This window comes from Ovis aries, chromosome 1 (genome assembly GCF_016772045.2).
Source record: "Ovis aries strain OAR_USU_Benz2616 breed Rambouillet chromosome 1, ARS-UI_Ramb_v3.0, whole genome shotgun sequence".
Lineage (NCBI taxonomy): Eukaryota > Metazoa > Chordata > Mammalia > Artiodactyla > Bovidae > Ovis > Ovis aries.
This window is the reverse complement of record NC_056054.1, coordinates 19,119,265-19,140,000: the sequence shown is the minus strand read 5'-3', so window position 1 is coordinate 19,140,000 and position 20,736 is coordinate 19,119,265. Positions and strand designations below refer to the sequence as shown.

At 41.6% G+C, this 20,736-nt stretch overlaps 1 protein-coding gene across 15 annotated transcripts in view; it reads right to left on the bottom strand.

Moving 5' to 3' along the window:
* RNF220 (ring finger protein 220) overlaps positions 1-20,736 on the bottom strand; it is a 269,444-nt gene that overhangs the window by 187,474 nt on the left and 61,234 nt on the right. The gene's annotated exons all lie outside the window — the stretch shown is intronic.

Sequence of the window (20,736 nt, the reverse complement as noted above, 5' to 3'; positions counted from 1 at the left end):
TAAAGCATCTGCCTGCCAATGCAGGAGATACAGGAGAGGCGGGTTTGACCCCTGGGTTGGGAAGATAATTTGGAGTAGGAAATAGCAACCCACTCCAGTATTCTTGCTTGGAAAATGTCATGAACAGAACAGCCTGGCGGCTGCAGCCTGTGGAATCACAGGGTAGGACACAATTGAGCAACTGAGCACTCACACAAGCCACCACTAGGTTCCTCCCAGGAGCATTTGCTACTCTTGCTGCAAGGCTCCAGTATCAGTTTCTGCAATATTTCTGAAACAGAGAGCCCACAGCAGGGTCTCTTATAAGCGTGGAAGCCCTCTTGTAAGGGAGGGGAGGAGAGAAAATGTAAAGCCTTGATCCTGGTACAAATCTACCAAGCTAAGTGAATTATTTCTGGAGGTCTGGCTTTCTGGCTTCCTAACCCCAAGCGTCTCCAAGTCAAGATCTTTGACCTCCAATTTCTATATTTTTCTACTTTTTCTTCTGCAAGGCTTAATATTTTATTAAATGTTATATATGAGTTATATGATATGTACACATCATATCATATATTATATGAAGCAAAATAGTAAATGAACATTTATGGACCACCATCCAACTGAAGACATAGAACAGGACCACTAATAGTCATGCACTCCTTCTCAGTTCCATCTTTCTGTCTCCTCCATCTCACCAATGTAACCACCATCCCAGATTTTTTCTTCCTCAGATACTTATCTTTCTTTATAGCTTACCCAAAGTGTATCTTTTAAGCAGTATATGGCTTTCTTTGGAATTTTATGAATGTATCATACTGTATATATTCTTCTGCAATTGGTTTTTCCTGTTGTTGTTGTTTAGTCATGTTCAAATCTTTGTGACCCTATGGACTGCAGCACTCCAGGCTTCCCTGTCTTCCACTGTCTCCTGGAGTTTGCTCCAACTCATATGCATTGAGTTGGTGATGCCATCCAACCATCTCATCCTCTGTCTCCGTCTCCTTCTCTTCCTGCCCTCAATCTTTCCCAGCATCTGGGTCTTTTCTAATCAGTCATCTCTTCACATCAGGGGGCCAAAATATTGGAGCTTCAGCTTAAGCATCCGTCCTTCCAATGAATATTCAGGATTGACTTCCTTTAGGATTGACTGGTTTGATCTCCTTGCTGTCCAAGGTACTCTCAAGAGTCTTCTCCAGCATTACAGTTTGAAAGTATCAATTCTTTGGTGCTCAGCCTTCTTTATGGTCCAACTCTCACATCTGTACATGACTACCGGAAAAACCATAGCTTTGACTATATGGACCATTGTCAGCAAAGAGATGTCTTTGCTATTAAACATGCTGTTTAGGTTTGTCATAGCTTTTCTTCCTCAGCATTATATTTCTCAGAGTTCTCTGTATTGATTCATATGGTTGAAGTGCTTTCATTTTCACCACTTTATAGTATTCAATTATATGAATATACCACAATTTGTTCATCCTTTCTCCTGTTAATGGACATGTGGGGTTATTTACAGGCTTTGTTTTGTTGCCATTACAAACAATTCTGCTGTGGACATCTTGTATACACATCTCTTGGCGTATATGAGCAAGAGTGTCTCTAGGGAATATGCCTAGGGATGGTACTGCTCAGCCATAGGATATAAACACACTCAGGTCTACAAGAATGGCAGTTACAGTACATTAAGTCAGGATTTCTGTCTGTTTTCTTCATTGTCATATGCCCAGAACCTACAACAGTGCTCAGCACAGTCAATGTCTCAATAGACACCGACTGAATAAACGCAGATAATGCTATGTTTTTCCAAAGCGATAATAACAATTTATATGCCCAACAGTTTATCATGTTCTATTTAATATTACTTTTTAGATCAACCACAAATACCTCTTCCACTGTTCCATTTGCTCATGTACTCCACACTAGCTTTTGCATCTTCTTTCTCTCGGTTCTACAGCTAACAGACCTGGGATGGTCGCTGACTCTGAGTGAACTAGGACAAGTTTAACCACTCCAAGCCTCAGTTTCCTCACTTGTGAAATGGGGACAGTAATGCCTTTCTCTGTAATGATTTAACCTAGTCAATAATGGTACCAATAAATGATAAATCCTATTATAGAGAAACCTTCTCATCCAATGCACTGGCTGATTATCCAAAAAGCCCTGTACAGCAGAATATCATTTTAAAAAGATATATACTTACCTGAAACATTTTAACTTAAAATATATAAATGTGGATTCAGTCTCCAAGTTTTTGATGTAAGGCCAAGGCATGTGCTGCTGACTGGCTTTCCAGATCTTTCCTGCATAAATCACACTCCTAATACATTGCCTACAATTCTTGGTTTTAGTTTTTTATAGTGGAACAAGAACTTAAAGAAATCAGAGTGCCCATTCTTAGATTGTTGTGATATTTTTACTCAATATGTCTTACCCACACCTCTTTCAATAGCATTTTAAAAACTCACTTTAATTTTCAGCTTGACTTTCTTAAAAAAACAATAACAAACAACACTTCTTTCCAGTTTTATAGTGTTGAGTTTAGTGACATAGATTTAGGAACAAGTACAGTTGAGTTTTGATAAGCATGCAAGTTAGCTGGTGGGAGAAGCAGCGAGGGGCCATACTGTCTAACAGCAAAATTGAGAGGAACCGTTAAGCGAGAGTATACTGGAGACATTAGTTAGCGTGTTTTACAGAGCAGAGTGTTGGTTAACTTGGTTAGTCAGTTAGGCAGAGCTAGTGAAGAGAGCTATTATACTATTATTCTCTGTTTCTACCATTGACCTAGTTACTTGGCCACCTCTCTCCTCAGCTGATCCCCACTTGAGGAAAACATCTCTGGCCTGGTTCACTATCTAGATTTACTCCTGGATCAGTAAGGGACAGAGGAAGACATGGAGCCCCCAAGGAATGGAGCCTGATGGGTTGGAGATGTTAAAAGATTCATAGGTGAAGGGTTACTCTTGACTTCTAAGAGTTCTGTGTCCCCAGGAAGTGGAGATAAGGAACAGAGTGGGGAGGAAAGTTCCACCTTCCTACATTGTCCTCGGATGAAGCACAGCATTGTGGCGAGGAAGAGGGCCTGACTTTAATTAGTCAGACTATCACCCTGCTAAACTCCACTGAAACCAAAACAAACCAGGCAGTCCCATATGTCATAAGAATTAAAGGCATGGTTCCCACTTCCTAACGATGCTTTTACAGAAACCGTTCCACTGTAAAACTTTATGATTTGAATCTTTATAGCCGCCAGCAGAGCACATGTTCACTGCCTTAAATTATAACTTAATCACAATAGAAGCTGACTTTCCAGCCCTTTGCAGTCAAGACAAGAGAAGGAAAGGGCCTGTGGAGCAAACTGCCTCCTCTCCTCTGCCTACCTGCCTCCTCCTGGGTTGTATAGTCTCAACAAAGCGGAGGGACAGGAGGAAATACACACCTCACACCCAGGAAGACCTAAAAGCTAGAACCTTCCAGAAAGATCTAGAGACATGAATGTAGTCCTGTCCAGGACTTATGTGGCTTGGTTAAGGCAAAGTAAGTGCTGCCAAGAAGCAAGACAAGAAAGATAAACGTTAGAAAGGAGAAACCAGCAGAGATTTGCAGGCATCCTAATCCCACCTCATCATTCCACTGGGCAGATGACTTCCTTAACATTGGTTGAACATCCTCTATTGTTGGAGACTGAGTTGACAAAAATGTAAACAAAAGTTAAATCCCCCCTACCTCTCCTTACTTCAATGTGGCTAAAACATAAAGAGTGAGGAGGGGAGTGACAGAAGAGGTTGAACAGAAAGGGCCTTATGTACTACATTAAGAAACTTTTATTTCATTATTTCTACAATAAGGAGTGATTAAAATTTTTGAAGTAATGTGATGAGATTGCTTTTTTTCCTAATGTTTTGCATTTCATCATAGTTTGTAGAGATTGCTTTTTAAAGACTCTGTATCCCAAATAAGATATACAAACAGCCAAAAAAAAATGAAAAGATGCTCAACATCAATAGTCATTAAAGAAATGCAAATCAAAACTGCAATGAGATACAACTTTACACCCATGAGGATGGCTATTAAAAAAAAAACAAACAGAAAATGAAACAGCAAGTGTTGTCCAGGATGTGGAGGAATTGAAATCCTCATACTCTGCTGACGGGAATGATGGCCCTAAATGTTGCAGTCACTATGGAAAATTATTTGGCCATCCAACAGAATATTAAACACAGAGTTACCATATGATCCAGCATTTTTATTCCTAGGTCTATACCCAAGAGAACTGAACATATATCTACCAAAAACCCTGGACACAAATATTCATGACAGCATTATTCACAATAGCCAAAAAGTGAACACAACCCAAATGCCCGTCAAGTGATGAATGGATAAGCAAAACGTGACACATCCATATGATGGAATATTATTCAGCCATAAAAAGGAATGAGGTACTGATATATGCTACAATGTGGATGAAGCTCAGAAACATTATGCTAAGTGAAAGGAGCCAGACACAAAAGGCCGTATGTTATACAACTCTATTTATGTGCAATGTCCAGAACAGACAAAACTATAAAGACAGAAAGTAGATTTGTGGTTATTGAGAGATAGAAGAAGGGGGAGAACTGGGAAAAACAGGGCTTTTTTTTTTTTTTTTTCAGAAATATAGGGAAAACATTCTGGAATTCGATAGTAGTGATGGTTGTACAATGCTGTAAGTGTACTAAAACCCATTGAGTTGTACACGTCAAGATTATTAAAATGATTAATTTTATGTTATGTGAATTTTTGTCTTCATTTTTTAAAAAAGACTGAAGAGGAGCAAGATAAAAGCCAGAGAGACTAATTTTAAACCTATTGGCATAATCTAAGTGAGCTATGATAAGACTGAGAAAGGAAAAGCCAGTGGGATCTGATGAGGGCCTGAATTAGGATAGCAGCAGTGGGCACAGAGAGGAGAAGACAGATTCAAACACATTCAGGGGTGAAAATAATCAGATCTCCTTGCATTAGTAAGGAGTCTGGTAATTAGATTGTGATGCTACCATTAATCAGAATAGGAAATGTAAAAAGATGAGGAGTGGGTTGAAAGGAAAAGATGATTTCTTTTTTGGGGCATGGCAACTGTGAGGTGCTTACAGAATTTTCATTCATTCATTTAACAAGTATTTAAAAAACACCTACTGGGTGCCTGGTGGGAATATCCAGTAGGCAGTTGGAGACACAGTCTTTGAGTTCTAAACTGGACATTGATATTTTGGTATTAACAACAGAGAGTGGATGTAATTGTTTAGGGAAAATGTAAAAAGGAGAAATAAAGAAGGCTGAAGATAATTCTTGAGGGTTAAGATCCCTCAGAAGAAATGAAGAAAAAGTGGTCATAAAGAGAGAAAATGCAGAATTCAAGGAAACAGAATTTTAAAAGCAAGGCAGCAATGTTAGCGATGCTGAAGAGAGGTCTGGTAAAACAAAGCTGAAAAGTATCCAGTGGGCTCAGTAATTAGGAAACCTTATTGGCCTAAAGGTGGAGTGATGGAGGTCAACACTGGACCATGATGGGTTGGGGAGTTAATGGGAGATAAGGAAGTGGAGACATATTTTCTCAACAAATACTTATTACATTATGTCTGCTATGTGTCAGACTGTAATAGGGAGGAAGTCCTTCTAAACAGCTTGGGAATAACGAGGAGAGAAATGGGACAGTAAGTAGAGGAGGACACGGACATGAAGAAACAAAGGGAGAGATGGAGGGTACAGGAGGGTACAGTTCGAAAGTAAAGAGAGTTCAAGGTTGATGGGTTCTGACAGATAAGGTTCACAGCACGGCCATGGGACTAGGCAGTAAAATGGAGTGGTCTTTAGAAATTAATAGGACAAGAAGCTATACATGTCAGGTATTGGATCATTCCATCCCACAAACAAGGAGTTTAGAGAGTCAGACAAATGTCAGAAGAAGGAACGACAATATAATTGTCGAACAGCAAAGTTCTCGACAAGGGGGGAATTGTGTTTATCCTTTTTCTCTTTTTCACAAATAAACAAACCCGTATATTCCACTGCCAGCTGCACAGTACACACTGCATAAATAAATGCTGCCGACTGATTGATACGTCCTCTCAAAAGCATCTCGTATTTGGCATATTCCAAACAACTCTTGAGATTTCCTCCTAAACTTAGTTGTCTTCCATTCTTTTCTGTCTGAGTGAACGGTACCAACATCTTCTCCTTAGGAAATATTAATATTACCGAAGAATTGATCCCTTTGAACTGTGGTGTTGGGGAAGATTCTTGAGTGTCCCTTGGGCAACAAGGAGATCAAACCAGTCAGTCCTAAAGGAAATCAACCCTGAATATTCATTGGAAGGACTGATGCTGAAGCTGAAGCTCCAGTACTTTGGCCACCTCCTGAGAAGAGCTGACTGATTTTAAAAGACCCTGATGCTGGGAAAGATTGAAGGCAGGAGGAGAAAAGGAAGACAGAGGATGAAATGGCTGGATGGCATCACTGACTCAAGGGACATGAGTTGGAGTAAACTCCAGGAGATAGTGAAGACAGGGAAGCCTGGAGTGCTGCAGTCCATGGGGTCACAAAGTCAGACAAGACTTAGCAACTGAACAACAAAATATTATTTACAGGTTCCTTCCTCTGTCACTCTTCAGATCTAGTCCATCAAGTCTGGTCAATTTTCCTTCTTAAGCCTCCTGCACATTTTCCCAGATTGCTCCACCGTTAGCACTCTCATCTGAGCCACCATCCTCTCTAGTCTAGCGCACCTGCTTCCTAACTCACCTGTGCCCATCTGCTCTTACTTCAATCCATTCTCCACTCAGTAGCCAGATCCATGTTTCAAAATGCGAATCTGATCAAGGCGCTGGTCCCCTGTTTCTCCCACCCCAAACATCTGTGAGTTCTCCAATGACAGACTCCCAGCTCCCAGCCTCGCCTCATACCACGTGCTCATCACCATTTCCAGTCTCTTCTGTCCTAGGCCTTGTCCTAAGCCCTCCTGAAACATACAGCCTTCGCACATGCTGTTGGCCTGTCTAGCATGTTTCCCTTCCCTTTGGTGCCCAGTTGAATTCCTATCAGCCTAATCAGCTCAACTTTCCTAAAATCCCCGTCTGGGTCATATCACACCCTTAGGCTTTCATAGCCTGCCACTGTTGCAGTTTTACATTTGTTTGAATAAATATTTGATTAATGTCTGTCTCCATGAGGACAGGGGCTGTGCCTGACACGTTGAAGGAACTCAGTAAATATTTATTGAACGAATGAATGATTTGGTAATAAGCTTGCTCAATGTTATTAAGTGGCAAATCTGGGACTGTGTCCCAAGAGACAATGCATTAGGTGGGAGGTTGAAAGATGAGCTCCAAGATCCCTTCCATTTCTGAGATTTTTTTGCTTTTAGGTGAATTTTCATTATTTTCCTTCCCCTCTTTCCCTAGGCTGACTTGCTTGGCCTTGTCAACATCCCTCCACTGGGTACCAGAAGGATTTAAAGACCCTAAAGATTAGAAAAAATTAGTTCCTTTGGATGCTAGAAACCTTTCTTTTACCAGATGTTTGAAAGAGACAACAAACAACTTTAATAACTGGTCACTTAATCTCTCCTTTAAGCACATCTGGTAATAGAATTCAGTTCTTGAAGGACTTCTGATTTTTCTTTAATAATGTATGAGTTAAGAGTCTTTTTCATATAACTATTGGCCATTTGTATTTCTATTATATCTTCTCCCCCTTCTTCTCCCCACTCCCTTTTTATCTTCTGGCTGCACTTCACAGCTTGTGGGATCTTAGTTCTCTGACCAGGGACTGAACCCAGGACCCAGCAGTGAAACTGCCAAGTTGTAACCACTGGACCTCCACGGAATTCCCCTCCCTCTTTCTTAATTTAACTGATTTATAAATTCTTTGTAGATTAAGGAAATTGGCCCTTTGCCATATTATGTTACAAATATGTTTTCCAGTTTGTTTATCTTCTGATAGTGTTTCCATCATCTAAACAATTCTGTTCTATCTACAACAAAACTTAAAAGATACAAAAGAATATACAATGAAAAATCTTCCTCTCAGCCTTGTTCTCCAGCTCAATTCCCCCTCCCCAGACAGGAGTCTTATTAACAATTTCTTACATATCTTTCCAGAGCTTGCCTGAGCAATAAGAGCACATAGGTATATCTGATTTTCTTCCCTCCATGTACACAAAAGGTAACTCTGCACTCCGTGTTCTGCATCTTGCCTTTTCACTTACAACACAGGGTATATTGGAGACCTTTCCGTATCAGTACAAAAGAGCTGACAGATTGCCAAATTGCCCTCTGTAGAGATTGAACCTATTTACACTCCTATCAGCAATTTATGGACCTCTTTCCACACCCTTCACCAGTACATGTTAAAACTTTTTTGATCTCTGCCAATCAGATTGATAAAAAAATGGCATAAGTGTTTCTCTCAGAGTGAAGCTGAGCATCTTTTCATATCGTTAAAGTGCTTATGGCCATTTACAAATTTTTGTGCCTTCTAGACCTTTCCACTTTTGAAGAAACAGGATCAGGAAGGATTATTGTGATTATGGGAGAAACAATCTTTAGTTAATCTAGATCAAGTAGCCTGCTTTTCCTACAGTGTAGCTTTATCCTTGTTTTCATCAGCAACACATCTGTGACTAAGGCTAAATTAGGGTAGAGTAGAAAGAGTTTAGGCTTTAAGATCATACAGACAAACTGCAATCCCATATTCCTTCTTTGCTTCCCTCTTCTCATGCTTACTTATTGGAATTTTACTACACATCATGCCCAGGGCAGGATGCTGGAGAGTCAAAGATAAATAAAGCCCAGTTCTTGCCATCCAGAGGCTGTCAATGTAATGAAGGAGCCAGGCATGTAAACCAGTAAATGTAATGCAAAATAGATAATAATGATGATGCTGATGAGATACTGATAATAGCTGGCAGCTCTGTGGATGATGAATCAGGAAAGGAGAAAGGGGAGCAGTTAGCAGACTATAGCAGCAATGCAGGCAAGCAATTCAGTGAGAACAAATGAGAAGAATCAGATTCTAGATATAAGGGGGCAAAATACGTTAGTGATTTTGGTAAAAGCAGGGAATGAGGCTAGATTCTACTGGGTTGAGGACCCAGATATGAGGAGATCTCCTCCCCCTTTGGTATCATAGCTCTTCAGGTATACTACATGATCAGTCACTGAACAGTCACTCCTGTACCCTTCCACCTCCATCTTCCCTGTCCCACTGATGCTGTCTTGCCCAGATGGCTTGCTCTGCCCTCAAAGCAGGGTGGGATGATTTTCTCACCCTTGAATTTGGGCTTGGCCGTTAATGTGCTTCATCCAGTAAAATGTTGGCAGACATAAAGCAAGCAGAGGATAGAAATGTGCTTGCACGATCGGCTCCTGCCTTAGGCTCCTGCCTTTCACCGTGAGAAAAGCACACCTCTGGGGGCTGCTGGTTCAAGGGAATCAAAGAACACATAGAGCAGAGCTGGACCTAACCCATAGCCTGGAGCCAGGTCCCGCTGGGGCCAGCTGAGATCAGCTGCCCCTTAGTGATCCACATACCTGTGCATTCAGGAAACAAATACCCGCTATCTTACGGCACTGAGTTTTGAGTAGATATGCTACTCTATGTTGCGGCCAGACTCCTGATACAGGTCTCCAACAGAGACATTGCTTTTCCAGGCTAAATATCACCACTTCCTTCAATCAGTCATCATACGCCTTCTTTCTCATTTCTGTCAGATTTCTTAGTGAGATATACCAACTGAGACCAGTAAGGAGGCACTCCCTACAAAAAGACATCAAAATAGAATTCTGAAGGCCTGTGATCCTCTTCCCCCTTTTCCCCTTCAACTCTGCCTCCATTCTAGAGTCAGCCAAATGGCAAAGGAAGAAGGAATCTGTCCCAGGAGCCTGGGCTCAGAGAGACTCTGGAATTAAGAAGCTACGTAAGGTTGAAACTCAACCCCATGAGTGTATCAGAAAGGAGTGGTCATCAGCTCCTGGTTAATTCTGGAAATTCATTCTATAAATCAAAAAAAGAGGTCAGGTGCCATCTAAAATGTTGACATGGGAACCAGTCATACACCAACTGCCTACAGCTGGGACTCCAATGATACTATTGCTTCCCATCCAAAACCACCCAAAGCCAGGAAGATGGAGGATACAGGAGCAGATCCATGTCTTGTGGCATCTGAAACTTCACATGTACAATTCCGAGAACCCTCTTTGAAAAAATTACAAGGGGACTTCCCTGGTGGTCCAGTGGCTAAGACTGTGCTCCCAAAGCAGGGGGCCCAGGTTTGATCCCTCGTCAGGGAACTAGATCCCACATGCTACAGCTAAGAGTTCACACGCCTCAGCTAAAGATCCTACATCCTGGCAATGAAGATTGAAGATCCCACATGCCCTCAGGCCTGGCACAGTCAAATAATAAATAAATAAAAATAAATATTTTTAAATTACAAATGTAAAATTAGGTTCAAAAGTGAGTATTTATATGGAATGACAAACGCTAGTGCAACAAATTATAAAATTTTAAAAGCTGAGGAAAATCATGAGCATGACATAAATTTTTGAATAACAATTTAAAAAATAATTGTCTGTTACACCCCCTAAGTGTTTATTTCCTATGAGTTTTGGACTCCAGGTGCTTTAACTCTCCATAGGGCCAACAATTTTTAAGTGTAATTTTCTGTAAAGAAAGGAGAAATATAATTCAGTCTTTCATCTACCACTGTTGATCAAATTTTATTATTGATAACTTAGAGATGTTTCCTCCAGTTTCAAAACTCCCTGTTAGTATTGTTATATAAATTTTAAAGGACTATTATGAACATCCATCAAGTTTCTTTTACATAGGAGTTGTAATATTGCAGGGCATTTCAAAATTTCCTGAATATTCTTGGACTTTACTGACACTCTTTTACCAATTTATTATTGATGTCCTAGTTATAGTGCGTATTAGTTTTATATTATCTTCAGTGTTGTCAGTATTTTAGGGATGTGTGAAACATAAATTCACATAAGAATGCACTCATTAGTAGTAGTATTGCTACAGGTTTATGCCCTATAAACATAGGAATTTTAATAAACTATCTCATGTGATTCCCATAAAAAAGAAAACATATAATACACTTATCACTATATATAATGCATAAGAAGTGTATTCCTAATAAGCGAGAGGTTCTGTTTTGATGAAGCATCAATAAAACCCCAAATTTCCACTTACAATTGTTCACATATGTGATGACAAGTTTCTTGATCCATACCTTTTTAAGCCTTGTTTCTCTTCCATGGCAGGGCACCCTAGGGCACATTTATGTCCCTACAAGCTCTGGCCATGTATCTTTGTGTCTTGACCCCCTGTGAGTTAGCATGGTGGGCAGTAGCAGGACTCTTGAGAGACATTTCTACACTGGGACAACCAATAGTAAGTTAACTCTGCACAGAGGAGACTGCAAACCACATAAACAGATCCTTCAAACCCAAATAAACAAGCTATATCCCCAGATCAGCTTCCCGTTAACCAGGTCTCCCAAACACCCACAGTTGCTTCAAACCACTTCACAGGAAAGGAAGTACGGAGTCAGAAAAGAAACAGCAATCATATTAAACTCTGATTAAGGTATCTTATTTTTTGCAAATTAAAAAAATGTGACCATGTAAAAATATTGTTGGGTTTCCCTGGTGGTTCAGTGGTAAAGAATTCACCTGCCAAGCAGGAGACACAAGTTCTTTCCCTGGGTTGGGAAGATCCCTTGGATAAGGAATGGCAACCCACTCCAATATTTTTGCCTGGAGAATCCCATGGACAGAGGAGCCTGGTGGACTACAGTCCATGGGGTCGCAAAAGAGTCAGATATGACTGAGTGAGTAAAACAACAACAAAAGTATTGCAAAGGCCTCTCCTAGGAGCCTATGCAAACAAGGGGCCTGTAAGTTTAAATTTCGTTCAGTTCAGTTAAGTTGCTCAGTCGTGTCCGACTCTTTGGGACTCCATGAATTGCAGCACGCCAGGCCTCCCTGTCCATCACCAACTCCCGGAGTCCACTCAGACTCATGTCCATCGAGTTGGTGATGCCATTCAGCCATTTCATCCTCTGTTGTCCCCTTCTCCTCCTTCCCTCAATTCCTCCCAGCATCAGAGTCTTTTCATATGAGGTGGCCAAAGTGTTGGAGTTTCAGCTTTAGCATCAGTCCTTCCAAAGAAATCCCAGGGTTGATCTCCTTCAGAATGGACTGGTTGGATCTCCTTGCAGTCCAAGGGACTTTCAAGAGTCTTCTCCAACACCACAGTTCAAAAGCATCAATTCTTCAGCGCTCAGCCTTCTTCACAGTCCAACTCTCACATCCATACACGACCACTGGAAAAATCATAGCCTTGACTAGATGGACCTTTGTTGGAAAAGTAATGTCTCTGCTTTTGAATATGCTGTCTAGGTTGGTCATAACTTTCCTTCCAAGGAGTAAGCGTCTTTTAATTTCATGGCTGCAATCACCATCTGCAGTGATTTGGGAGCCCCCCAAAATAAAGTCTGACACTGTTTCCACTGTTTCCCATCTATTTCCCATGAAGTGATGGGACTGGATGCCATGATCTTCGTTTTCTGAATGTTGAGCTTTAAGCCAACTTTTCACTCTCCTCTTTCACTTTCATCAAGAGGCTTTTTAGCTCCTCTTCACTTTCTGCCATAAGGGTGGTGTCATCTGCATATCTGAGGTTATTGATATTTCTCCTGGCAATCTTGATTCCAGCTTGTGCTTCTTCCAGCCCAGCATTTCTCATGATGTACTCTGCATAGAAGTTAAATAAGCAGGGTGACAATATACAGCCTTGACATACTCCTTTTCCTATTTAGAACCAGTCTGTTCTTCCATAACCAGTTCTAACTGTTGCTTCCTGACCTGCATACAGGTTTCTCAAGAGGCAGGTCAGGTGGTCTGGTATGCCCACCTCTTTCAGAATTTTCCAGTTTATTGTGATCCACACAGTCAAAGGCTTTGGCATAGTCAATAAAGCAGAAATGGATGTTTTTCTGGAACTCTCTTGCTTTTTCCATGATCCAGCAGATGTTGGCAATTTGATCTCTGGTTCCTCTGCCTTTTCTAAAACCAGCTTGAATATCTGGAAGTTCACGGTTCATGTATTGCTGAAGCCTGGCTTGGAGAATTTTGAGCATTACTTTACTAGCGTGTGAGATGAGTGCAATTGTGTGGTAGTTTGAGCATTCTTTGCCATTGCCTTTCTTTGGGATTGGAATGAAAACTGATCTTTTCCAGTCCTGTGGCCACTGCTGAGTTTTCCAAATTTGCTGGCATATTGAGTGCAGCACTTTCACAGCATCATCTTTCAGGATTTGAAATAGCTCAACTGGAATTCCATCACCTTCACTAGCTTTGTTTGTAGTCATGCTTTCTAAGGCCCATTTGACTTCACATTCCAGGATGTCTGGCTCTAGGTGAGTGATCACACCATCATGATTATCCAGGTCGTGAAGATCTTTTTTGTACAGTTCTTCCGTGTATTCTTGCCACCTCTTCTTAATATCTTCTGCTTCTATTAGGTCCATACCATTTCTGTCCTTTATCAAGCCCATCTTTGCATGAAATGTTCCCTTGGTATCTCTAATTTTCTTGACGAGATCTCTAGTCTTTCCCATTATGTTGTTTTCCTCTATTTCTTTGCATTGATCGCTGAGGCAGGCTTTCTTATCTTTCCTTGCTATTGTTTGGAACTCTGCATTCAGATACTTATATCTTTCCTTTTCTCCTTTGCTTTTTGCTTCTCTTCTTTTCACAGCTATTTGTAAGGCCTCCTCAGACAGCCATTTTGCTTTTTTGCGTTTCTTTTCCATGGGGATAGTCTTGATCCCTGTCTCCTGTACAGTGTCACAAACCTACGTCCATAGTTCATCAGGCACTCTATCTATCACACCTAGTCCCTTAAATCTATTTCTCACTTTCACTGTATAATCATAAGGGATTAGCTTCATAGACAACCCACGTTCAGTTCAGTTCAGTCGCTCAGTCGTGTCCAACTCTCTGCGAACCCATGAATTGCAGCACACCAGGCCTCCCTGTCCATCACCAACTCCCGGAGTTCACTCAGACTCACGTTCATTGAGTCCGTGATGCCATCCGGCCATCTCATCCTCTGTCGTCCCCTTCTCCTGCCCCCAATCGCTCCCAGCATCAGAGTCTTTTCCAGAGAGTCAACTCTTCACATGAGGTGGCCAAAGTACTGGAGCTTCAGCTTTAGCATCATTCCCTCCAAAGAAATCCCAGGGCTGATCTCCTTCAGAATGGACTGGTTGGATCTCCTTGCAGTCCAAGGGACTCTCAAGAGTCTTCTCCAACACCACAGTTCAAAAGCATTAATTCTTCGGTGCTCAGCTTTCTTCACTGTATAATCATAAGGGATTAGCTTCATAGACAACCCACTTTCAGGGGGATACAAAAATCTCAGTTTTTTACTGGTCTAGGCACCATCAGTAGAAAGCTTTACTTGCTTTTTCCCCCATTAAGCAAACACTGATTGAATACTGATTATGTCCCAGGCACAAAGGATACAATAGTGCTAAAGTGAATACAGTCCCTGCCCTCATAAGCTAATGCTTTTGCTGAGCTAGACAGCCATCAAATAAAGATCCACACTTTAGAAGAATGGCACAGAATTTTTCTTTTGTGGTTTTGACTTTTATCCCCCAACCAAACCAACTGCTGTTGTGATCTGCTGACATGAGAGAGGAAGGCTAGGTAAGCAAGGAGCCAGTCAGTGGAGAACCCCCAGAAGCAGCTCTCCGCAGACCCTCTGGTTCTCCAGGGGCTCAGAGTCTGGCCACTGGGCTCCACTCCTGCCCCAGGGTGCTCATCTCCTGCAGTCAGGCTACTCTGGCTTTTCAGGTTTAGGGTCTCTGGGACCTTGAACTGGAGGACTCAGCAGGACTTCTTCAGTGGAAAACCCAGATCCCAAAACCCAGCAGAAAAAACACTGGTGGTTGATCTAAGGAAGATGAAGAAGGACCCTGAAGCGGGAGTAGTTAGAGCAGTTCACTACTTCTCATCCTAACCAAGAAGGGGAAGTGAGAATTTCCTCAATGACCATCAGCAGGAGGTTCTGATCTTCCATTAGATTCTGCCCTTCTTTCCTGCCCTCCATAGAGTCAGCCTACTGATATAGCTTTTAACTTCTCTTTTCAGCCAAGCATCTTGAAATATTTCACTCTCTCTCACCTCAATACATCAGTTAACACATAGGTATTGAGTACCAGGTGCCAGTCACTGTCTATTCTTACCTTGCCTCTCTGTTACACTTGGTAACCATCACTTCCTAAAGCCCTCCTGCCTTGGATTCAGGCTTCCCTGCATGTCGAGATTGACTCTTTCATTGGCAGCTCCTGCTCCACCTGGCCCTTACACTGTGATATTCCTCAGAGCTCTCAGCTCAGCCATTGCTCTTCCTTCTCGACATGTCCTTTTTGGGTTATGTGACCTACACACATGGGCTCAAATCCCACTTATGTGTTCAGTTCAGTTCAGTTCTTCAGTCACGTCTGACTCTTTGTGACACCATGGATTGCAGCACACCAGGCCTCCCTGTCCATCAACTCCCAGAGCTTGCTCAAACTCATGTCCATCAAGTCAGTGATGCCATCCAACCATCTCATCCTCTGTTGCTCCCTTCTCCTTCCACCTTCAATCTTTCCTAGCATCAGGGTCTTTTCAAATGAGTCAGTTCCTGGCCTCAGGTGGCCAAAGGACTGCAGTTTCAGCTTCAGCATCAGTCCTTCCAAAGAATATTCAGGACTGATTTCCTTTAGGATTAACTGTTTGGGTCTCCTTGAAGTCCAAGGGACTCTCAGGAGTCTTCGCCAATACCACAGGTCAAAAGCATTCATTTTTTGGCACTCAGCTTTCTTTATAGTCCAATTCTCACATCCATATAAGATTACTGGAAAAACCATAGCTTTGACCAGATGGACCTTTGTTGGCAAATTAATGTCTCTGCTTTTTAATATGCTGTCTAGGTTGGTCATAGCTTTTCTTCCAAGGAGCAAGCATCTTTTAATTTCATGGCTACAGTCACCATCTGCAGTGATTTTGGAGCCCAAAAACGAAGTCTCTCACTGTTTCCATTGTTTCCATTTGTCATGAAGTGATGGGACTGGATGCCATGATCTTAGATTTCTGAATGTTGAGTTTTAAGCCAACCTTTTCACTCTTATCAAGAGGCTCTTTAGTTCTTCTTGGCTTTCTGCCATAAGGGTGGTGTCATCTGCATATCTGAGGTTATTGATATTTTTCCCGGCAATCTTGATTCCAGCTTGTGCTTCATCCAGCCTGGCATTTCTCATGATGTACTCTGCATATAAGTTAAATAAGCCAGGTGACAATATACAGCCTCGACATACTCCTTTCCCGATTTGGAACCAGTCTGTTGTTGCTTCTTGACCTGCATACAGATTTCTCAGGAGGCAGGTCAGGTGGTCTGGTATTCCCATCTCTTGAAGAATTTTCCACAGTTTGTGGTGATCCATACAGTCAAAGGCTTTGGGATAGTCAATAAAGCAGAAGTAGATGTTTTTCTGAAACTCTCTTGCTTTTTTGAGGATCCAACAGATATTGGCAATTTGACCTTTGGTTCCTCTGCCTTTTCTAAATCCAGCTTGAATATCTGGAAGTTCATGGTTCACGTACTGTTGAAGCCTGGCTTGGAGAATTTTGAGCATTGATTTGCTAGCATGTGAGATGAATGCAATTGTGTGGGTAGTTTGAACATTCTTTGTTCTGTGGCCACTGCTGAGTTTTCCAAATTTGCTGGCATATTGAGTGCAGCACTTTCACAGCATCAGCTTTTAGGATTTGAAATAGCTCAGCTGGAATTCCATCACCTCCACTAGCTTTGTTTGTAGTCATGTTTCCTAAGGCCCACTTGACTTTGCATTCCAGGATGTCTGGCTCTAGGTGAGTGATCATACCATTGTGGTTATCTGGATCATGAAGATCTCTTTTGTACAGTTCTTCTGTGTATTCTTGCCACCTCTTCTTAATATCTTCTGTTTCTGTTCGGTCCATACCATTTCTGTCCTTTATTGAGCCCATCTTTGCATGAAATGTTCCCTTGGTATCTCTAATTTTCTTGAGGAGATCTCTAGTCTTTCCTATTCTATTGTTTTCCTCTATTTCTTTGCATTGATCACTGAGAAAGGCTTTCTTATCTCTCCTTGCTATTCTTTTGGAACTCTGCATTCAGATGGGTATGGCTTTCCTTTTCTCCTTTGCCTTTAGCTTCTCTTTTCTTAGCTATTTGTGAGGCCTCCTCAGACAATCATTTTGCCTTTTTGCATTTCTTTTTCTTGGGGATGTTCTTGTTTCCTGCCTCCTATACAATGTCACGAACCGCCATCCATAGTTCTTCATGTACTCTGTCTATCAGATCTAATCCCTTGAATCTACTTGTCACTTTTATTGTATAATCATAAGAGATTTGATTTAGGTCATACCTTAATGGTCTAGTGGTTGTCTCTACTTTCTTCAACTTAAGTCTGAATTTTGCAATAGGGAGTTCATGATCTGGGCCACAGTCAGCTCCCAGTCTTGTTTTTGCTGACTTTATGGAGCTTCTCCATCTTTGGCTGCAAACAATATAATCAATCTGATTTCTGTATTGACCATCTGATGATGTGCATATGTAGAATCTTCTCTTTTGTTGTTGGAAGAGGGTGTTTGCTATGACCCATGAGAGTGCGTTCTTTCGGCAAAACTCTATTAGCCTTTGCCCTGCTTCACTTTGAACTCCAAGGCCAAATTTGCCTGTTTCTACAGGTATCTCTTGACTTCCTACTTTTGCATTCCAGTCCCGCATGATGAAAAAGACATCTTTTTGGGGTGTTAGTTCTAGAAGGTCTTGTAGGTCTTCATAGAACCATTCAACTTCAGCTTCTTTAGCATTACTGGTTGGGACATAGATTACATTAGATTACTGAGATATTAACACTTACATGTTACAGATTTTATTTTAAAAAATGTTTTATTCATTTACCTTTTGGCTGTGCTAGGTCTTGGTTATAGCATGTACACCTTTCTAGTTGTGACACAGGGCTTAGTTGCCATGTGTTATGTAGGATCTTAGTTCCTCAACCAGGGATTGAGCCTGCATCCCCTGCGTTGGAAGGCAGATTCTTAACCACTGGACCACCAGGGATGTCCCTGTGCTGCAGATTTTAAAATCTATCTACTTTTGGTCTCTCTCCTGGGTTCCAGACTTTTTACATTCAAGTTTCTATTGGACATTTCTACCTGGGAGCTGAAAGTCACATCAAATTCAATATATCCAATGTTTCGGGGGCTATTGGATGGGTTCTGTATAAGGAGATGGGATAAAAGTTTCTGGCAAGAAAGCAGTTAAAAGTGAGGAAAGTGATTCTAGCCAGAGGTTGAGAGGTTGGGGGAAAATGTGGGAGTCAAATGCAGTGCTAGATTACCCAATAGACAAACACATTCTCAAGTCCCCAGCAAAGTAAAGGGAACCCCTGCTACAATTCTGGGGACAGAATCTGAAATTTTTTTACAAAACACCAAAATAAACACCATGGGAAAAGTCAGACCTTTATTGGACTTTCTAACGCTTATTTTACAAGTTACTATTGCTTTTATTTTAAATGTCATAGGAGAGCAGTCTCTTTTTTGATGCTTAGAAAGATTACAGGTCTGGCCTAGGCCTGGGGAGTTGATGAAATTAAAGCATAGCTGTAATAGGAGCAAAGGAGAAAGGATGCAAGCAGGATAGAGGCTGTCACCCACGAGCAGATGCTCTCTTAACTGATCTCTTCTCTACTGATCTACTGGGCTCATTGAGACTCTCCAATCCCACTGTAAAACACCCTGCTTAATGGCCACGGCACCCTGCATGGTCCTCACTCATAGGTTACCCTCTGGCGTGTCCACATCTACTTCCACGGGTTGAGTATAAGTCTTTGTGATTGTGCCAAAGTTTGTTTTTGCCAATAGAAGTGGTAACTGTATTTACATAATTAAATATTATGTAAGCCAGTGGTACAAAAAGAAAGAGAATTGTTGTTCCTAAGAACACTGAACTAAATGCTTTGGAAAGTCCCCATGGAAGAAAGTCTTTTTAAAATGCTATATTGAATTGGGTGTGGGAGAGACAACTTGAAAATAGTTAACACCTGTTGAATGTTGACTATGTCTCAGGCACTACATTAGGCCTTTATGTAAAGTATCATTTGAGCCTCATGATAACATTCTGAAGCGAGTATTAAGGAAACTGAGGCACAAAGAAGCTAACAACTCGCCTGAGTTAGGAAGTGGTACAGGATTTGAACCCAGCAGTCTGGTTTGGGAGACTGTGTATTAACCACTATAATATCATGTAAAAAACCTGAAAGTATCATAATCATGGACTCTGTGCCGAGGTTATTTTATAAGAAATATTTAATTTTCTATGGATGTGAGAGTTGAACCATGAAGAATGCTAAGCGCCAAAGAATTGATGCTTTCAAACTGTGGTAATGGAGAAGACTCTTGAGAGTTCCTTGGAGAGTAAGGAGATCAAACCAATCAATCCTAAAAAAAATCAACCCTGAATATTTGTTGGAAGGACTGATGCTAAAGCCCCAATACTTTGGCCACCTGATGCAAAGAACTGACTCATTGGAAAGGACCCTGATGCTGGGAAAGATTGAAGGTGGGAGGAGAAAGGGGAGACAGAGGATGAGATGGTTGGATGGCATCACCAACTCAATGCACATGAATTTGAGCAAGCTCCGGGAGATAGTGAAGGACAGGGAAGCCTGGTATGCCGTAGTCCATGGGGTTGCAAAGAGTCAGCTATGACTTAGCGACTGAACAACAAGGTTCTTGTTCTATTTTGAAGCTAAGTCCACAGATAATTCTACATGGATGCAGTCATTCAAAAATCAGACTCTGCACTTAAGGGAACCTGAAGTGGTTGTGGATTTATATGTTCTAAATTAGAGTAAGACGTTGAAAACATATATATATATATATATATATATATCTGTTCAGTTCAGTCACTCAGTCGTGTCCAACTCTTTGCAACCCCATGAATCACAGCATGCCAGGCCTCCCTGTCCATCACCAACTCCCGGAGTTCACTCAGACTCACGTCCATCGAGTTGGTGATGCCATCCAGCCATTTCATTCTCTGTCATCCCCTTCTCCTCCTGCCCCCAATCCCTCCCAGCATCAGAGTCTTTTCCAATGAGTCAACTCTTCGCATGAGGTGGCCAAAGTACTGGAGTTTCAGCTTTAGCATCATTCCTTCCAAAGAACACCTAGGACTGATCTCCTTTAGAATGGATTGGTTGGATCTCCTTGCAGTCCAAGGGACTCTCAAGAGTCTTCTCCAACACCACAGTTCAAAAGCAGCAATTTTTTGACACTCAGCTTTCTTCATGGTCCAACTCTCACATCCATACATGACTACTGGAAAAGCTATAGCCTTGACTAGACGGACCTTTGTTGGCAAAGCAAGGAGATCCAACCAGTCCATTCTGACGGAGATCAGCCCTGGGATTTCTTTGGAAGGAATGATGCTAAGGCTGAAACTCCAATACTTTGACCACCTCATGCAAAGAGCTGACTCATTGGAAAAGACTCTGATGCTGGGAGGAATCGGGGGCAGGAGGAGAAGGGGACGACAGAGGATGAGATGGCTGGATGGCATCACTGACTTGATGGATGTGAGTCTGAGTGAACTCTGGG